This window comes from Pseudophryne corroboree, unplaced genomic scaffold, assembly GCF_028390025.1.
Source record: "Pseudophryne corroboree isolate aPseCor3 unplaced genomic scaffold, aPseCor3.hap2 scaffold_1129, whole genome shotgun sequence".
Classification (NCBI taxonomy): Eukaryota; Metazoa; Chordata; class Amphibia; order Anura; family Myobatrachidae; genus Pseudophryne; species Pseudophryne corroboree.
Genome location: NW_026967755.1, coordinates 147,465 through 168,073, shown reverse-complemented (window position 1 = coordinate 168,073; position 20,609 = coordinate 147,465). Strand labels below are relative to the sequence as shown.

General features: G+C 47.4%; 4 non-coding genes and 1 pseudogene across 4 annotated transcripts; 3 read left to right on the top strand and 2 right to left on the bottom strand.

Moving 5' to 3' along the window:
• Window positions 1–477: 477 nt before the first annotated feature.
• On the top strand, window positions 478–641 carry LOC134989906 (U1 spliceosomal RNA). The gene has a single exon (XR_010194875.1). It is a non-coding gene; the product is annotated as a U1 spliceosomal RNA (small nuclear RNA).
• A 152-nt stretch (window positions 642–793) lies between these two features.
• On the top strand, window positions 794–956 carry LOC134989922 (U1 spliceosomal RNA). Its single transcript, XR_010194888.1, has one exon. It is a non-coding gene; the product is annotated as a U1 spliceosomal RNA (small nuclear RNA).
• Window positions 957–1,780: 824 nt separating this feature from the next.
• LOC134989912 (U1 spliceosomal RNA) lies at window positions 1,781–1,943 on the bottom strand. The gene has a single exon (XR_010194879.1). It is a non-coding gene; the product is annotated as a U1 spliceosomal RNA (small nuclear RNA).
• Window positions 1,944–2,095: 152 nt separating this feature from the next.
• LOC134989907 (U1 spliceosomal RNA) lies at window positions 2,096–2,259 on the bottom strand. Its single transcript, XR_010194876.1, has one exon. It is a non-coding gene; the product is annotated as a U1 spliceosomal RNA (small nuclear RNA).
• Window positions 2,260–5,756: 3,497 nt separating this feature from the next.
• LOC134989928 (U1 spliceosomal RNA) lies at window positions 5,757–5,935 on the top strand (annotated as a pseudogene).
• Window positions 5,936–20,609: the final 14,674 nt, after the last annotated feature.

Below are 20,609 nucleotides of genomic sequence, written 5' to 3'. Positions count from 1 at the left end.
TCTGGAGCTGTTACAGTGCCCAGCTGCTGCAAGAAATCAGCTTGAATGCTTCAGGGGCTGGGGCATAGCCAACATGAGCCCCACACCAAAGGAGGGTGGAGGTGTTTAATGCAAACTAGGGGTCAGCCAAGCGCCGCAAAAGGCCACCATGCCCTGCACGCCCCTTTTCTCTTTTCATATGCAGACGAGGGTTGAAGCCAACTTTGACCCACTGCTTGGATGACATCACCATATGCAAATCCATCTGCGGCAGGCCTTCCCCCAGGAATGCTTGCACTAGTTGTTGCATTTGGTTTGTTGTTTGGGGGTGCTTCAGTATTAGGCAGCCTTCTGCCCTCCCATGTTCATCTGAAAATATATGTTCTCCCTGCAGTTGTTGTCCCCAGATGAGAGTTCCCTTGTGTTGCCTCAGTTAAATCTCCTTTACTTGACAGAGATGTGCATGAGCAGCGGCCCTCCCCAGCCCTATTCCAAATCATACTTATTTTGCATAGGAGATACCATGGTCATGAAGATTTTTCTCCCAGGGTGAGGTTTATTCATTGCATTTTGGGTATGCTGACCCCTGTGATTTCCCCAAATGTGGGAAACTTGACTGCATTATTTGTGGTAGTGGGAGGCTGTGTTTGTGATTTCTTCTGGTCAGCTCTGGTAAAAGTCAGATTTCTTTGTCTCAGATTTTCCTTTAGCCTTGTTCTTCTTTCGAGAGTTCCCTTGTGCTGCCTCAGTTGGATCTCCTTCACTTTACAGGGGGGTACCCGAGCAGCGACCCTCCCCAGCTCTAGCCCAACTCCTACTTACCTGCCAGGTGAGATACTATGATCATGAAGGTGCTTCTCCCAGGGCAAGGCTCACCCATTGTACTCTGGGTGTGCTGCTCCTGCGATTTCCCCAAATGTGGGAAACTTGACTGCATAATTTGTGTTTCCCCTGGTCGGCTCTCGTATAATTCAGATCTCTTTGTCTCAGGTCTCTCTCCAGCCTAGTTTGCTGTCTGTTTCCACTTCTCTTTTCTTCAGCCGCTCCCTTCTATACCCTTGTGCACTATCCTGACTTCTCCTCCCGTCTGCTTACTTTGTGCCTTCCAATGCACAATGCAAACTACAGGTAGTGCTGCAGGGCCCACACCCTTTTACTTGCCTTACAGAGCAGCTCTGGAGCTGTTACAGTGGCCAGCTGCTGCAAGAAATCAGCTTGAATGCTTCAGGGGCTGGGGCATAGCCAACATGAGCCCCACACCGAAGGAGGGTGGAGGTGTTTAATGCAAACTAGGGGTCAGTCAAGCGCCGCAAAAGGCCACCATGCCCTGCACGCCCCTTTTCTGTTTTCATATGCAGACGAGGGTTGAAGCCACCTTTGACCAACTGCTTGGATGACATCACCACAAATCCATCTGCGGCAGGCCTTCCCCCAGGAATGCTTGCACTAGTTGTTGCATTTGGTTTGTTGTTTGGGGGTGCTTCAGTATTAGGCAGCCTTCTGCTCCACCCTCCTTTGGTGTGGGGCTCATGTTGGCCATGTCCCATCCCCTGAAGCATTCAAGCAGATTTCTTGCAGCAGCTGGGCACTGTAACAGCTCCAGAGACGCTCTGTAAGGCAAGTAAAAGGGTGTGGGCCCTGCAGCACTACCTGTAGTTTGCATTGTGCATTGGAAGGCACAAAGTAAGCAGACGGGAGGAGAAGTCAGGATAGTGCACAAGGGTATAGAAGGGAGCGGCTGAAGAAAAGAGAAGTGGAAACAGACAGCAAACTAGGCTGGAGAGAGATCTGAGACAAAGAGATCTGAATTATACGAGAGCCGACCAGGGGAAACACAAATTATGCAGTCAAGTTTCCCACATTTGGGGAAATCGCAGGGGCAGCACACCCAGAGTGCAATGGGTGAGCCTTGCCCTGGGAGAAGCACCTTCATGATCATAGTATCTCACCTGGCAGGTAAGTAGGAGTTGGGCTAGAGCTGGGGAGGGTCGCTGCTCGGGCACCCCCCTGTTAAGTGAAGGAGATCCAACTGAGGCAGCACAAGGGAACTCTCGAAAGAAGAACAAGGCTAAAGGAAAATCTGAAACAAAGAAATCTGACTTTTACCAGAGCTGACCAGAAGAAATCACAAACACAGCCTCCCACTACCACAAATAATGCAGTCGAGTTTCCCACATTTGGGGAAATCACAGGGGTCAGCATACCCAAAATGCAATGAATGAACCTCACCCTGGGAGAAAAATCTTCATGACCATGGTATCTCCTATGCAAAATAAGTATGATTTGGAATAGGGCTGGGGAGGGCCGCTGCTCATGCACATCTCTGTCAAGTAAAGGAGATTCAACTGAGGCAGCACAAGGGAACTCTCATCTTGGGACAACAACTGCAGGGAGAACATATATTTTCAGATGAACATGGGAGGGCAGAAGGCTGCCTAATACTGAAGCACCCCCAAACAACAAACCAAATGCAACAACTAGTGCAAGCATTCCTGGGGGAAGGCCTGCCGCAGATGGATTTGCATATGGTGATGTCATCCAAGCAGTTGGTCAAAGTTGGCTTCAACCCTCGTCTGCATATGAAAAGAGAAAAGGGGCGTGCAGGGCATGGTGGCCTTTTGCGGCGCTTGGCTGACCCCTAGTTTGCATTAAACACCTCCACCCTCCTTTGGTGTGGGGCTCATGTTGGCTATGCCCCAGCCCCTGAAGCATTCAAGCTGAATTCTTGCAGCAGCTGGGCACTGTAACAGCTCCAGAGCTGCTCTGTAAGGCAAGTAAAAGGGTGTGGGCCCTGCAGCACTACCTGTAGTTCGCAGATGGATTTGCCGCCATAGAATGCGCCTGCTGAATCGTGTTACAGATCCAGAGAGCAATAGTCTGCTTTGAAGCAGGGGTGCCAATCTTGTTGGCTGCATACAGGACAAACAGTGCTTCTGTTTTTCTGACTCTAGCCGTTCTGGCCACGTAAATTTTCAAAGCCCTGACCACATCAAGGGACTCGGAATCCTCCAAGTCACGCGTAGCCACAGGCATCACAATAGGTTGGTTCATATGAAAGGATGATTCCACTTTTAGCAGGAATTGAGGACGGGTCTGCAATTCCGCTGCCACCGCGCTACAACCCCGGCCGACGCAATTGCCGGTCTGAGTAAGGTACCAGAATGTGTGTAAATGGACTTTAGGGTAACCTCCTGCTTGCGGTCAGCAGGGTCCCTGATGGTAGCCGTATCCTGGGATGGCAGCGCTACCTTTTTGGATAAGCGTGTCAATGCTTTATCCACCCTAGGGGAGGATTCCCACCGTATCCTGTCCATTGGCGGGAAAGGATACGCCATAAGAATCCTTTTGGGAATCTGCAGCTTTTTGTCTGGAGATTCCCAAGCTTTTTCACATAATTCGTTCAACTCATGTGAGGGGGGAAAGGTTATCTCAGGTTTCTTTCCCTTATACATGTGTACCCTCGTGTCAGGGACAGGGGACTCTGTGATGTGCAAAACATCTTTTAGTGCAATAATCATATATCGAATACATTTAGCCAATTTTGGCTGTAACTTTGCATCATCGTAGTCGACACTGGAGTCAGAATCCGTGTCGGTATCTGTGTCAACTATTTGGGATAGTGGGCGCTTTTGAGACCCCGAAGGTCCCTGCGACATAGGGACAGGCATGGGTTGACTCCCTGACTGTTCCCTAGCTTCAGCTTTGTCTAATCTCTTGTGTAATAAGTTTACATTAGCACTTAAAACATTCCACATATCCATCCAGTCAGGTGTCGGCGTTGTCGATGGAGACACCACATTAATTTGCTCCTGCTCCTCTCTAGGAGAGCCTTCTACCTCAGACATGTCGACACACGTGTACCGACACACCATACACTCAGGGAATCCTCTTATCTGAGGACAGTTCCCCAACAAGGCCCTTTGGAGAGACAGAGAGAGAGAGTATGCCAGCACACACCCCAGCGCTATATGACCCAGGAAAAAAACACAATAATTTTATGTTTACCCAGTAGCGCTGTATTTCCATATATATATGCGCCTAATTATGTGCCCCCCTCTTCTTTAAGACCCTCTTTCTACCGTGGTATAAGCAGGGGAGAGTCCGTGGAGCTTCCCCTCAGCGGTGCTGTGGAGAAAATGGCGCTGGTGAGTGCTGAGGGAGAAGCCCCACCCCCTCTGCGACGGGCTTCTGTCCCGCTCAAATATAGTAAAAAAAAGGCGGGGGCTCTTATATATATATACAGTGCCTAGCTGCATATATATTTATTTTGCCAAAGAGAGGTCTATATTGCTGCCCAGGGCGTCCCCCCTGCGCCCTTCACCCTTACACTGACTGCCGTGTGAGAGGTGTATGGGAGCAATGGAGCACAGCTTTACTGCTGTGCGTTACCTCAGTGAAGATCATGAAGTCTTCCGCCGCCTCTGAAGTCTTCTTTTCTTCTCATACTCACCCGGCTTCTATCTTCCGGCTCTGCGAGGGGGACGGCGGCGCGGCGCTGGGACGGACGGCGAGGGTGAGACCTGCGTACCGATACCTCTGGAGCTAATGCTGTACAGTAGCCTAAGAAGCAGAGCCTATCAACTCACAGAAGTAGGTGTGCGTCTCTCCCCTCCGCCCCTCGATGCAGGGAGTCTGTTGCCAGCAGGCTCCCTGAAAATAAAAAAATCTAACAAATATACTTTCTGTCAGGAAACTCAGGAGAGCTCCCTGAAAAGCACCAAGTCTCCTCTGGGCACAGTAGTAAACTGAGGTCTGGAGGAGGGGCATAGAGGGAGGAGCCAGTGCACACCCAGATCTAAAGTCTTTCTTAAAGTGCCCATGTCTCCTGCGGAGCCCGTCTATCCCCCATGGTCCTTACGGAGTCCCCAGCATCCTCTAGGACGTAAGAGAAAAATTATGCTGGCAGAAAAATCCAATTGAGTGATTAAACAGCTCCAGAGCTGCTCTGTAAGGCAAGTAAAAGGGTGTGGGCCCTGCAGCACTACCTGTAGTTTGCATTGTGCATTGGAAGCCTAGTTTGCTGTCTGTTTCCACTTCTTTTTTCTTGAGCCCCTCCCGTCTATACCCTTGTGCACTATCCTGACTTCTCTTCCCGTCTGCTTACTTTGTGCCTTCCAAAGCACAATGCAAACTACAGGTAGTGCTGCAGGGCCCACACCCTTTTACTTGCCTTACAGAGCAGCTCTTGAGCTGTTACAGTGCCCAGCTGCTGCAAGAAATCAGCGTGAATGCTTCAGGGGCTGGGGCATGGCCAACATGAGCCCCACACCGAAGGAGGGTGGGGGTGTTTAATGCGAACTAGGGGTCTCGCACAATGCGAACTACAGGTAGTGCTGCAGGGCCCACACCCTTTTACTTGCCTTACAGAGCAGCTCTGGAGCTGTTACAGTGCCCAGCTGCTGCAAGAAATGTGAACTAGGGGTCATCCAAGTGCCGCAAAAGGCCGCCATGCCCTGCACGCCCCTTTTCTCTTTTCATATGCAGACGAGGGTTGAAGCCAACTTTGACCCACTGCTTGGATGACATCGCCATATGCAAATCCATCTGCTGCAGGCCTTCCCCCAGGAATGCTTGCACTAGTTGTTGCATTTGGTTTGTTGTTTGGGGGTGCTTCAGTATTAGGCAGCCTTCTGCCCTCCCATGTTCATCTGAAAATATGTGTTCTCCCTGCAGTTGTTGTCCCCAGATGAGAGTTCCCTTGTGCTGCCTCAGTTGAATCTCCTTTACTTGACAGAGATGTGCCTGAGCAGCGGCCCTCCCCAGCCCTATCCCAAATCATACTTATTTTGCATAGGAGATACCATGGTCATGAAGACTGTTCTCCCAGGGAGCGGTTCATTCATTGCATTCTGGGTATGCTGACCCCTGTGATTTCCCCAAATGTGGGAAACTCGACTGCATTATTTAATGCGAACTAGGGGTCATCCAAGCACCGCAAAAGGCCGCCATGCCCTGCATACCCCTTTTCTCTTTTCATAAGCAGACGAGGTTTGAAGCCAACTTTGACCCACTGCTTGGATGACATCACTTGCTGCCTTTCCAATGAAGCAAGTTTAATTTAATAATAGGTGAAAAACCATCCCTACAAAGATGTTAATCAGATACTTGGCTTTGTGGACACTTTTCAGAGCACAAATTTGTTAGCATAAAATAAAGCCAGAAAATGAAGAGCTGTTTAATCACTCAATTGGATTTTTCTGCCAGCATATTTCTTTTTCTCTGCAACCCACTGCTAAATTGTGCTTCCTAGCTGTTTTTATAAAATCACTGAATCAAATCTAACTCTGATTACATCAGAGAAGGCCAGGTACCCTACACCATAACAGGGGGTTTGAAATTTTGACTTGTCTACTTAAAGATCACCAAAATCTGATAACAAGGTCAATTAAGTCTCTGGGTGGGATTGAACCACCAACCTTTTGGTTAATAGCCTTACACACTAACTGATTGCGCCACAGCAACACTTTGCAAAAGTCCATACTGACAAAGGCTAATAAGCATTCATCTAGAACGATTCCTAGAAACATTTTAAAAAGTCAATAATGTGGAGAGTTTTTGTAAGATGTTTCTTCCATCAACCAATGAAGAAACACATTGGTACTTTCCCATGATGAGTGAGTGCTTCAGGATCTTTTGCACTTACATGTGCAGCAGAGTACTGTAATGGAAGTGCTGGGTCCATAACCCAGAGGTAGGCAGATTGAAACTATCCTCTGCTATATGCATTTTTTTTTTGTTAATTAAAGTAATCCAAAACTGGGATTGATATTTTTGCTCTTTTATTTTTACTTAAAGTACAATAACTTTTACCATTTTAATTTGTTTTAATAGTATATTGACAGTATTGTTTTCTTTCAAAAATCCAATTAATTTTCTTTACCCGATTATTAAAATGGTAATTGACAAAAACAAACTACATTGTCACCAGAAGAGCAATACAAAATGTACAAGTGATATATTAAAATCATCTTTCCAGCTTGAATTTCAATGATGCATTGGGGCAACAATTTTGTGAGAAACATCTTCACCCTTAAATAAAGATTTTCTTAATTCCTTACCTGTGTGCTAATTAGATATCACCTTGTTTTCATATTAAACAGACTTCCACATGAGAAAACAGCAAAGATGCAGTGGCGTTAATGTTTCCTGGTGTCAACCTGTATTATTTCCGTAGATATTGAAATGAGGATGCATCTTGCTGCCTTTCCAATGAAGCAAGTTTAATTTAGTAATAGGTGAAAAACCATCCCTACAAAGATGTTAATCAGATACTTGGCTTTGTGGACACTTTTCTGAGAACAAATTTGTTATCATAAAAATAAAGCCAGAAAATGAAGAGCTGTTTAATCACTCAATTGGATTTTTCTGCCAGCATTTTTCTTTTTCTCTGCAACCCACTGCTAAATTGTGCTTCCTAGCTGTTTTTTTTATAAAATCACTTAATCAAATCTAACTCTGATTACATCAGAGAAGGCCAGGTACCCTACACCATAAGAGGGGGTTTGCAATTTTGACTTGTCTACTTAAATATCACCAAAATCTGATCACAAGGTCAATTACGTCCCTGGGTGGGATTGAACCACCAACCTTTTGATAAATAGCTGAACACACTAACCGATTGCGCCACAGAGACACTTTGCAGAAAATACATACTGACAAAGACTAATAAGCATTCATCTAGAACGTTTCCTAGAAAAACTTTAAAAAGTCAATAATCTGGAGAGTTTTTGTAAGATGTTTCTTCCAGCAACCAATGAAGAAACACATTGGTACTTTCGCATGATGAGTGAGTGCTTCAGGATCTCTTGCACTTACATGTGCAGCAGAGTACTGCAATGGAAGCATGCTGGGCCCATAACCCAGAGGTAGGCAGATTGAAACTATCCTTTGCTATATGCATTATTTTTTTGTACATTAAAGTAATTCATAACTGGGATTGATATTTTAGCTTTTATTTTTACTTAAAGTACAATAACTTTTACCATTTTAATTTGTTTTAATAGTATATTGACAGTATTGTTTTCTTTCAAAAATCCAAGCCACTGCATCTTTGCTGTTTTCTCATATGGAAGTCTGTTTAATGTGAAAACAAGGTGATATCTAATTAGCACACAGGTAAGGAATTAAGAAAATCTTTATTTAAGGGTGAAGATGTTTCTCACAAAATCGTTGCCCCAATGCATCATTGAAATTCAAGCTGGAAAGATGATTTTAATATATCACTTGTACATTTTGTATTGCTCTTCTGGTGACAATGTAGTTTGTTTTTGTCAATTACCATTTTAATAATCGGGTAAAGAAAATTAATTGGATTTTTGAAAGAAAACAATACTGTCAATATACTATTAAAACAAATTAAAATGGTAAAAGTTATTGTACTTTAAGTAAAAATAAAAGCTAAAATATCAATCCCAGTTTTGGATTACTTTAATGAACAAAAAAAAATGCATATAGCAAAGGATAGTTTCAATCTGCCTACCTCTGGGTTATGGGCCCAGCATGCTTCCAGTGCAGTACTCTGCTACACATGTAAGTGCAAGAGATCCTGAAGCACTCACTCATCATGCGAAAGTACCAATGTGTTTCTTCATTGGTTGCTGGAAGAAACATCTTACAAAAACTCTCCAGATTATTGACTTTTTAAAGTTTTTCTAGGAAACGTTCTAGATGAATGCTTATTAGTCTTTGTCAGTATGTACTTTTTGCAAAGTGTCTCTGTGGCGCAATCGGTTAGTGTGTTCAGCTATTAATCAAAAGGTTGGTGGTTCAATCCCACCCAGGGACGTAATTGACCTTGTGATCAGATTTTGGTGATATTTAAGTAGACAAGTCAAAATTGCAAACCCCCTCTTATGGTGTAGGGTACCTGGCCTTCTCTGATGTAATCAGAGTTAGATTTGATTAAGTGATTTTATAAAAAAACAGCTAGGAAGCACAATTTAGCAGTGGGTTGCAGAGAAAAAGAAAAATGCTGGCAGAAAAATCCAATTGAGTGATTAAACAGCTCTTCATTTTCTGGCTTTATTTTTATGATAACAAATTTGTTCTCTGAAAAGTGTCCACAAAGCCAAGTATCTGATTAACATCTTTGTAGGGATGGTTTTTCACCTATTACTAAATTAAACATGCTTCATTGGAAAGGCAGCAAGATGCATCCTCATTTCAATATCTACGGAAATAATACAGGTTGACACCAGGAAACATTAACGCCACTGCATCTTTGCTGTTTTCTCATGTGGAAGTCTGTTTAATGTGAAAACAAGGTGATATCTAATTAGCACACAGGTAAGGAATTAAGAAAATCTTTATTTAAGGGTGAAGATGTTTCTCACAAAATCGTTGCCCCAATGCATCATTGAAATTCAAGCTGGAAAGATGATTTTAATATATCACTTGTACATTTTGTATTGCTCTTCTGGTGACAATGTAGTTTGTTTTTGTCAATTACCATTTTAATAATCGGGTAAAGAAAATTAATTGGATTTTTGAAAGAAAACAATACTGTCAATATACTATTAAAACAAATTAAAATGGTAAAAGTTATTGTACTTTAAGTAAAAATAAAAGAGCAAAAATGTCAATCCCAGTTTTGGATTACTTTAATTAACAAAAAAAAATGCATATAGCAGAGGATAGTTTCAATCTGCCTACCTCTGGGTTATGGACCCAGCATGCTTCCATTACAGTACTCTGCTGCACATGTAAGTGCAAGAGATCCTGAAGCACTCACTCATCATGGGAAAGTACCAATGTGTTTCTTCATTGGTTGATGGAAGAAACATCTTACAAAAACTCTCCAGATTATTGACTATTTAAAGTTTTTATAGGAAACGTTCTAGATGAATGCTTATTAGCCTTTGTCAGTATGTACTTTTGAAAAGTATCGCTGTGGCGCAATCAGTTAGTGTGTACGGCAATTAACCAAAAGGTTGGTGGTTCAATCCCACCCAGGGACGTAATTGACCTTGTTATCAGATTTTGTTGATCTTTAAGTAGACAAGTCAAAATTTCGAATACCCCTGTTATGGTGTAGGGTACCTGGCCTTCTCTGATGTAATCAGAATTAGATTTGATTCAGTGATTTTATAAAAACAGCTAGGAAGCACAATTTAGCAGTGGGTTGCAGAGAAAAAGAAATATGCTGGCAAAAAAATCCAATTGAGTGATTAAACAGCTCTTCATTTTCTGGCTTTATTTTTATGCTAACAAATTTGTTCTCTGAAAAGTGTCCACAAAGCCAAGTATCTGATTAACATCTTTGTAGGGATGGTTTTTCACCTATTACTAAATTAAACTTGCTTCATTGGAAAGGCAGCAAGATGCATCCTCATTTCAATATCTACTGAAATAATACAGGTTGACACCAGGAAACATCAACGCCACTGCATCCTTGCTGCTTTCTCATGTGGAAGTCTGTTTAATGTGAAAACAAGGAGATATCTAATTAGCACACAGGTAAGGAATTAAGAAAATCTTTATTTAAGGGTGAAGATGTTTCTCACAAAATCGTTGCCCCAATGCATCATTGAAATTCAAGCTGGAAAGATGATTTTAATATATCACTTGTACATTTTGTATTGCTCTTCTGGTGACAATGTAGTTTGTTTTTGTCAATTACCATTTTAATAATAGGGTAAAGAAAATTAAGTGGATTTTTGAAAGAAAACAATACTGTCAATATACTATTAAAACAAATTAAAATGGTAAAAGTTATTGTACTTTAAGTAAAAATAAAAGCTAAAATATCAATCCCAGTTTTGGATTACTTTAATGAACAAAAAAAAATGCATATAGCAAAGGATAGTTTCAATCTGCCTACCTCTGGGTTATGGGCCCAGCATGCTTCCATTGCAGTACTCTGCTGCACATGTAAGTGCAAGAGATCCTGAAGCACTCACTCATCATGCGAAAGTACCAATGTGTTTCTTCATTGGTTGCTGGAAGAAACATCTTACAAAAACTCTCCAGATTATTGACTTTTTAAAGTTTTTCTAGGAAACGTTCTAGATGAATGCTTATTAGTCTTTGTCAGTATATAGTTTTTGCAAAGTGTCTCTGTGGCGCAATCGGTTAGTGTGTTCAGCTATTAATCAAAAGGTTGGTGGTTCAATCCCACCCAGGGACGTAATTGACCTTGTGATCAGATTTTGGTGATATTTAAGTAGACAAGTCAAAATTGCAAACCCCCTCTTATGGTGTAGGGTACCTGGCCTTCTCTGATGTAATCAGAGTTAGATTTGATTAAGTGATTTTATAAAAAAACAGCTAGGAAGCACAATTTAGCAGTGGGTTGCAGAGAAAAAGAAAAATGCTGGCAGTAAAATCCAATTGAGTGATTAAACAGCTCTTCATTTTCTGGCTTTATTTTTATGATAACAAATTTGTTCTCTGAAAAGTGTCCACAAAGCCAAGTATCTGATTAACATCTTTGTAGGGATGGTTTTTCACCTATTACTAAATTAAACTTGCTTCATTGGAAAGGCAGCAAGATGCATCCTCATTTCAATATCTACGGAAATAATACAGGTTGACACCAGGAAACATTAACGCCACTGCATCTTTGCTGTTTTCTCATGTGGAAGTCTGTTTAATGTGAAAACAAGGTGATATCTAATTAGCACACAGGTAAGGAATTAAGAAAATCTTTATTTAAGGGTGAAGATGTTTCTCACAAAATCGTTGCCCCAATGCATCATTGAAATTCAAGCTGGAAAGATGATTTTAATATATCACTTGTACATTTTGTATTGCTCTTCTGGTGACAATGTAGTTTGTTTTTGTCAATTACCATTTTAATAATCGGGTAAAGAAAATTAAGTGGATTTTTGAAAGAAAACAATACAGTCAATTATAAGGGCACGGTCGTGCCCTTATATTAAGGCTGAATCGAACAAACGGAATTCTCCCATAGGGAACTTCTGAGATGGGGGCATGGTGTTTGAGGGGCTACACCTCAAAACTGATTGGACGTACTGAGCTGAAATTTGGTATGGACGCGTAGAATCGTCACCCGCTGCTGCAGGACAAATTTCAGGGCAAAATAATAAAAAATGAGGAATTGGGAGTAAGCTAAATTTCCAACTGTCAGTTTTTTTCTGCCACTCCCTCTGTGGCTTTTTGACAACGTTTTCCCATAGAGTGAATGAAGATTTTTTTGGGAAGGCATAAGTCAGGATAGAGGACGAATTAAGACTTGGGGTTTGTTTTACTAGATAGAGTATGCCCCAGTGTAGTGCCTTTTGGGGTTGTGGTTTTTCAGAAAGTTATAGGGTTTTTTTAATGAAGAGAAATATGCCCCATTATAGAGATAGGGCATTTCAATTTGTTGCGCCTGCGCAGTGACCGCCAGCAGGGGGTGTACAGAGAGTAGCTCTGGCAGTTGGGCACGAGGAGACAGAGCGGGAAGGAGTCACGTGGAGCTGCAGGAGGACAGCCAGCGGTTCCCGGCGTGTGAGTTCATTGAGGTCCATGAAGCGGGAGGAGATCGCCGGAGCTGCGTAGCACTGGGTGAGTTCTGTCAGGCAGCCCACCGCTGTGTACCCAGCTTCCACTTCTCCCCCGCGTGTCCGGCCACCCTCCCCTCCCGCCCGCCCGGCCACCCTCCCCTCCCTCCCGCCCGCCCGCCCGCCGCGCTCGCCCGCCCGCTCGCCCGCTGTGTGCCCGGCCGCCCGCCGGACCTTCCCTGGTGGCTGCCTGCGTCTCCTCCCCGCGTCTGTAGTGCGGCTGGCAGTAGGAGGCGCCTCGGGCAGCTGTGTCCGGCCACTCCTCCCTCCTCCTCCTCCCGCTGTGTCCGGCCCTCCCTCCGTGCAGTATGCGGTATTTATCAAGGTCTCTATGGTCACCAGTCACCCCCCCCTCCCCCTCTCGCCCTCCCTGCTGTGTGTCCGTCTCCCTCCCCCCCCCCCTGCTGTGTGTCCGTCGCCCCCCCTTGCCCTCCCTGCTGTGTGTCCCCCCCCCTCCTCCCTGCAGTGTGTTCCCCCCCGCGCCCTCCCTGCTGTGTGTCCGGCCACCCTCCCCCTCCTCCCGCTGTGTCCGGCCACCCTCCCCTCCTCCCGCTGTGTCCGGCCACCCCCCCTCCCGCTGTGTCCGGCCACCCCCCCCTCTCGCTGTGTCCGTCCACCCCCCCCTCCCGCTGTGTCCGGCCACCCCCCCCTCCCGCTGTGTCTGGCCACCCCCCCCCTCCCGCTGTGTCCGGCCACCCTCCCCTCCTCCCGCTGTGTCCGGCCACCCCCCCCCTCCCGCTGTGTCCGGCCACCCCCCCCTCCCGCTGTGTCCGTCCACCCCCCCTCCCGCTGTGTCCGGCCACCCCCCCCTCCCGCTGTGTCCGGCCACCCCCCCCTCCCGCTGTGTCCGGCCACCCCCTCTCCTCCCGCTGTGTCCGGCCACCCCCCCTCCTCCCGCTGTGTCCGGCCACCCCCCTCCTCCCGCTGTGTCCGGCCACCCCCCCTCCTCCCGCTGTGTCCGGCCACCCCCCCTCCTCCTCTCTGCTGTGTGTCCGTTCTCCCCCCGCCCTCCCTGCTGTGTGTCCGTCCCCCCCCCGCCCTCCCTGCTGTCCGTCCCCCCCGCCCTCCCTGCAGCGCCTGACACACGCACACGCAGCGCCTGACACACACGCACACACGCAGCACCTGACACACACACACAGACGCAGCACCTGACACTCACACGGACCTGACACACACGCACACACTCACACGCAGCGCCTTACACACACAGACACGCAGCGCCTGACACACACAGACACGCAGCGCCTGACACACACACACTCACGCACCTGACACACACACTCACGCACCTGACACACACACACACACTCACGCACCTGACACACACACACTCACGCACCTGACACACGCACACTCACGCACCTGACACACGCACACGGCACGCAGCACCTGACACACACACACAGCACCTGACACACACAAACGCAGCACCTGACACACAGACATGCAACGCCTGACACACACACGCAGACATGCAGCACCTGACACACACACGCAGACACGCAGCACCTGACACACACACACACACACACACGCAGCACCTGACACACACACGCAGACACGCAGCACCTGACACACACACGCAGACACGCAGCACCTGACACACACACACACACACACACACAGCACCTGACACACACACACACACACACACACACACACGCAGCACCTGACACAGACATGCAGCGCCTGACACACACGCAGACATGCAGCACCTGACACACACATGCAGCACCTGACAGACACACACACACACACACATGCAGCACCTGACACACCCACACACACAGACATGCAGCACCTGACACACCCACACACACACGCAGCACCTGACACACATACATACATACATGTGGCATTTAACGCACACACGCACAGCACCTGACACACAATCATATACACTCAGAGCACCTAACACACACATACACTCGCAGCACCTCACACACACTCGTATACACACGCAGCACCTGCCACTCACACATATATACACATGTAGCACCTGCCACTCCCACATACATGAACAGCACCTAACACACACATATATACATGCAGCACCTGACACACACATACACGTGCAGCACCTGACAGTCACACACATACAGATGCGACACAAACACATACACGCTCAACACCTGACACCCACGTGGCAGCTGACGCATACAAATGCAGCACCTGAGATACACACATATACACGTGCAGCACCTGAGACACACACATACACGTACAGCACCTGACACACACACACATGTATGTACACGCGCGGCTCCAGGCACACACATACGTACGTACACACGCGGAATTTAACACACACACACACATACACGTGCGGCACCTGACACACATGTACGAACACGCGCGGCTCCTGACACACACACACACACGCGTGGCTCCTGACACACACACACATGTACGAACACGCGCGGCTCCTGACACACACACGTATATACGTATACGCACGGCACCTGACACCTACACGTATGTACGTATACGCACGGCTCCTGACACCCACACGCATGTACACGCGCGGCTCCTGGCACACACACACACGTACGTACACGCGCGGCACCTGACACACGCCTGTACGTACACACATGCACAGCACCTGACATACACACATGTAGGTACGCGCCACCTGACACACACACACACACGTACACGCACGACACTTGACACACACGTACGTACACGCACGGCACTGACACGTATGTACGCGCACGGCACCTGACACTCACGTACATACTAGTGATGAGTGGGTTCGGTTCGTCGGAATCCGAACCCCCCGAACTTCACCCATTTTACACGGGTCCGAGGCAGGTTCGAACCTTCCCGCCTTGCTCGGCTAGCCCGAGCGCGCACGAACGTCATCATCCCGCTGTCGGATTCTCGCGAGATTCGGATGTCTGCATTCGTGGAAAGGGATCCCATGTGTAAACATGGGACCCCTTTCAGTCCGTCTGGTCCGGGTGTTCGGTTTGTTGTTTTGCCAAGTACGTGGATTTAATCTGGAACCTGGATCAGGTGAGTATAATTATCTTTTATTTTCAGGTACCCGTGGATTCTACTTGGAGAAGAGGACCGACTGCTTCATGTCAACATAGGTAAGTATGGGTGTGTCGGCAGGTGGGAAATAAAGTTAAATTTTTACGGTGTCTGTGTCCTGTTTTTATTTGGGTATTTTTTCCCCAGTAGAACTACAGGTACCAGCGGGCCCGTTTTTCTCCTGCATGCTGGTACTTGTGGTTCTCCAAGTACCAGCTTGCGGGGGAGGCTTGCTGGGACTTGTAGTACTACTAGAAAAAACAATATTATTTAAATTTTCTCAAGGCTATCAGCCTCCCATCCGCAGCCCTTGGATGGGGGGGACAGCCTCGGGCTTCACCCCTGGCCCTTGGGTGGCTGGGGGGGACCCCTTGATTGAAGGGGTCCCCACTCCCCAAGGGTACCCCGGCCAGGGGTGACTAGTTGGATATTTAATGCCACGGCCGCAGGGCACTGTATAAAAGTGACCCCCGGCTGTGGCATTATCTGTCCAGCTAGTGGAGCCCGATGCTGGTGTAAAAAATACGGGGGACCCCTACTCTTTTTGTTCCCCGTATTTTTTGCACCAGCACCAGGCGCAGAGCCCGGTGCTGGTTTTAAAAATACGGGGGATCCCCTGTCCGTTTTTCCCCCAGATTTTTAGAACCAGGACCGGCTCGAAGAGCCCGAGGCTGGTTATGCTTTGGAGGGGGGACCCACGCAATTTTTTTTCGGGTTTTTCACATTCCATTTAAAAAATAAATAATATTTTAAAAAATATATAAATAATACTTGTGCCTCCAAAAAAGACAAACCAAGTACCTAATCCCTTCTAATATAAATAGATATGCTATTACCAAAAAAAAAAAACTGCAAAAAAAAAACATGTTTTTAAATTTTTTTTATTAGATTCCGCCAGCAAAGTGTGGCAGATTGAAAATGACGAATTTACTGTTTAAAAGCACTGTTGTCGAATTTACAAACTTCAATTGAATATACTTTTGTCGAATTGCCGCATTTGTACCATTGCAGAAAAGTCGAATTTGTCAAATGTCGAATTTTAAAGTCGAATTTTGAAAGCGTGTAAGAATAGGCTCCGTCCCCTTCTACCCCTGTACCTTGCTCTCTCCTGTCTGTGCTCTCTCCCGTCTGTAGGACTAGGCCCCGCCCCCTTCTTACCCTCCTGTGACTGCTCTCTCCTGACAAGTGGACCAGGCCTGCCCCCTACACGCTGCTGGTGTCTTCATTGTTACTTGGTCTGGAGCTCCGTTGGGGAGAGAACTCACGTGAGCTCATTAAGAATGAGGAACTGGGATGTTTTAATTTTATTGTGAGTAGTGTAGTGTGGTGATGTAGTATGTTGTATGGGGGGTATAGTGTAATTATGAAGTGCAGCATATGGGAGGGCTGTAGCATAGTGATGTAGTGTGGCATATGGGTGGTGGTAGCGCATAGGCGTGCGTACAGGGGGTGCCTGGTGCGCACAGGCACTCCCTAATGTCCAGCACCGCTGCACGCCACGCTTGCTGTAGCACAGTGATCGCTGAGTGTGTGATCGGTGGAGCCTAGCCTGCAGCTCATTTCCGTACCTCCCACCACCGCTGCACCCGACCCCCCTCTGCCTGCTGCTAATACTATGCTGAGTGCATTCGTCGGCGGCCTCACTGGGGGGACTGGCGTCACCTTGCAATGTGACATGGTGATGTCCGCCCATGCTCTCCTCCCGCCCACCTGTGCTTTCCTCCTGCTGCGGTCTCTCAGTCCTAGTGTGCCGCGGCCGCCACACCACTGGCAGTGTTCCTCTAGGAGGGACTGGGAGCTGCTGGCAGACACATTCTGCTGAGACTTACTTGTCAGTGCGGGTTCCGGACGGCAGGCGGCGGGTGGGAGGGCAGACGGGGAGCAGGTGTCACAAGGAGTGTGTGGGTAACTAATTCACAATACTTCCGCTCAACGTGGCACTGCTGGTCCTTCATCTCCCATGTCTCTTCACCAGGTGGCGGGCGGCCCGGAAATTAAGTGATGTGTTGTGCAGCAGTCAGTGTGAAGTGACTGTGAGTAACACTGGTGGTGCTGATGATGCTGCTGCAGAATCTGGAAGCAATTAATTCATAAATATAATGTACTCTATCAGTGTTTCTCTGACGTCCTAGTGGATGCTGGGAACTCCATAAGGACCATGGGGATTAGCGGCTCCGCTGGAGACTGGGCACAAAAGTAAAGCTTTAGGACTACCTGGTGTGCACTGGCTCCTCCCCCTATGACAATCCTCCAAGCCTCAGTTAGATTTTTGTGCCCGGCCGAGAAGGGTGCACACTAGGGGCTCTCCTGAGCTTCTTAGTGAAAGTTTAGTTTTAGGTTTTTTATTTTCAGTGAGACCTGCTGGCAACAGGCTCACTGCATCGAGGGACTAAGGGGAGAAGAAGCGAACTCACCTGCGTGCAGAGTGGATTGGGCTTCTTAGGCTACTGGACACCATTAGCTCCAGAGGGACCGAACACAGGCCCAGCCTCGGAGCTCGGTCCCAGAGCCGCGCCGCCAGCCCCCTTACAGAGCCAGAAGCAAGAAGAGGTCCGGAAAATCGGCGGCAGAAGACATCCTGTCTTCACCAAGGTAGCGCACAGCACTGCAGCTGTGCGCCATTGCTCCTCAGCACACTTCACACTTCGGTCACTGAGGGTGCAGGGCGCTAGGGGGGGGCGCCCTGAGCAGCAATAGAAACACCTTGGCTGGCGAAAATACATCACATATAGCCCCCAGGGCTATATGGATGAATTTTAACCCCTGCCAGATTCCAGAGAAAAACGGGAGAAAAGGCCGCCGAGAAGGGGGCGGAGCCTATCTCCTCAGCACACTGGCGCCATTTTCTCTCACAGCTCCGTTGGAGGGAAGCTCCCTGGCTCTCCCCTGCAGTTACTACACTACAGAAAGGGGTTAAAAAAGAGAGGGGGGCACTAATTAGGCGTAGTATAACAATACAGCAGCTATAAGGGGAAAAACACTTATATAAGGTTATCCCTGTATATATATTATTAGCGCTCTGGTGTGTGCTGGCATACTCTCCCTCTGTCTCCCCAAAGGGCTAGTGGGGTCCTGTCCTCTATCAGAGCATTCCCTGTGTGTGTGCTGTGTGTCGGTACGATTGTGTCGACATGTATGAGGAGGAAAATGGTGTGGAGGCGGAGCAATTGCCTGTAATGGAGTTGTCACCCCCTAGGGAGTCAACACCTGAGTGGCTGAGCTTATGGAAGGAATTACGTGACAGTGTCAGCTCTTTACAAAAGATTGATGACATGAGACAGCCGGCTACTCAGCCTGTGCCTGTCCTGGTGTCTCAAAAGCCATCAGGGGCTCTAAAACGCCCGTTACCGCAGATGGCAGATACAGACGCCGACACGGATACTGATTCCAGTGTCGACGATTAAGAGACGAATGTGACTTCCAGTAGGGCCACACGTTACATGATTGAGGCTATGGAAAATGTTTTTACACATTTCTGATAATACCAGTACCACTAAAAAGGGTATTATGTTGGGTGAGAAAAAACTGCCTGTAGTTTTTCCTGCATCTGAGGAATTAAATGAAGTGTGTGATGATGCGTGGGTTTCCCCCGATAAAAACTGTTAATTCCTAAAAAGTTATTAGCATCATACCCCTTCCCGCCAGAGGATAGGGCACATTGGGAAACACCCCCTAGGGTGAATAAAGCGCTCACACGCTTGTCTAAACAGGTGGCACTACCGTCCCCGGATACGGCCGCCCTTAAGGAACCTGCTGACAGAAAGCAGTAAAATATCCTAAAATGTATATACACTCACACGGGTGTGATACTGCGACCAGCAATCGCCTCAGCCTGGATGTGCAGTGCTGGGGTGGCTTGGTCGGATTCCCTGACTGACAATATTGATACCCTAGATAGGGACAGTATATTACTGACTATAGAGCATTTAAAATATGCTTTCTATATATGCGTGATGCACAGAGGGATATTTGCCGACTGGCATCAAGAGTAAGTGCGCTGTCCATTTCTGCCAGAAGAGGGTTATGGACAAGACAGTGGTCAGGTGATGCTGATTCCAAAAGGCATATGGAAGTATCGCCTTATAAAAGGGAGGAGTTATTTGGGGTAGGTCTAACAGACCTGGTGGCCACGGCAACGGCTGGGAAATCCACATTTTTACCCCAGGTAGCCTCTCAACATAAGAAGACGCCGTATTATCAGGCGCAGTCCTTTGGGCCCCATAAGGGCAAGCGGGCAAAAGGCTCCTCATTTCTGCCCCGTGGCAGAGGGAGAGGAAAAAGGCTGCAGCAAACAGCCAGTTCCCAGGAACAGAAACGGTGTGGGCCCATCTCATAAATTTCAGCGTGCAGTGGGCTCACTCACAGGTGGACCCCTGGATCCTTCAGGTGGTATCTCAGGGGTACAAATTGGAATTCGAGACGTCTCCCCTTCGCCGTTTTCTGCTTTACCGACGTCTCCCTCCGACAGGGAGGCGGTATGGGAAGCCATTCACAAGCTGTATTCCCAGCAGGTGATAATCAAGGTACCCCTCCTACAACAGGGAAAGGGGTATTATTCCACGCTGTTTGTGGTACCGAAGCCGGACGGCTCGGTGAGACCTAATTTAAATCTGAAATCCTTGAATACTTACATACAAAGGTTCAAATTCAAGATGGAGTCACTCAGAGCGGTGATGGCAAACCGGGAAGAAGGGGATTATATGGTGTCTCTGGACATCAAGGATGCTTATCTCCATGTCCCAAATTACCCTTCTCACCAAGGGTACCTCAGGTTTGTGGTACAGAACTGTCACTATCAGTTTCAGACGCTGCCGTTTGGTTTGTCCACGGCACCCCGGGTCTTTACCAAAGTAATGGCCGAAATGATGATACTCCTTCGAAGGAAGGGAGTTTTAATTATCCCTTACTTGGACGATCTCCGGATAAGGGCAAGATCCAGGGAACAGTTGGTAGTCGGGGTAGCACTATCTCAGGTAGTGTTGCGGCAGCACGGTTGGATTCTTAATATTCCAAAATCGCAGCTGATCCCGACGACACGTCTTCTATTCCTAAGGATGATCCTGGACACAGTCCAGAAAATAAGAA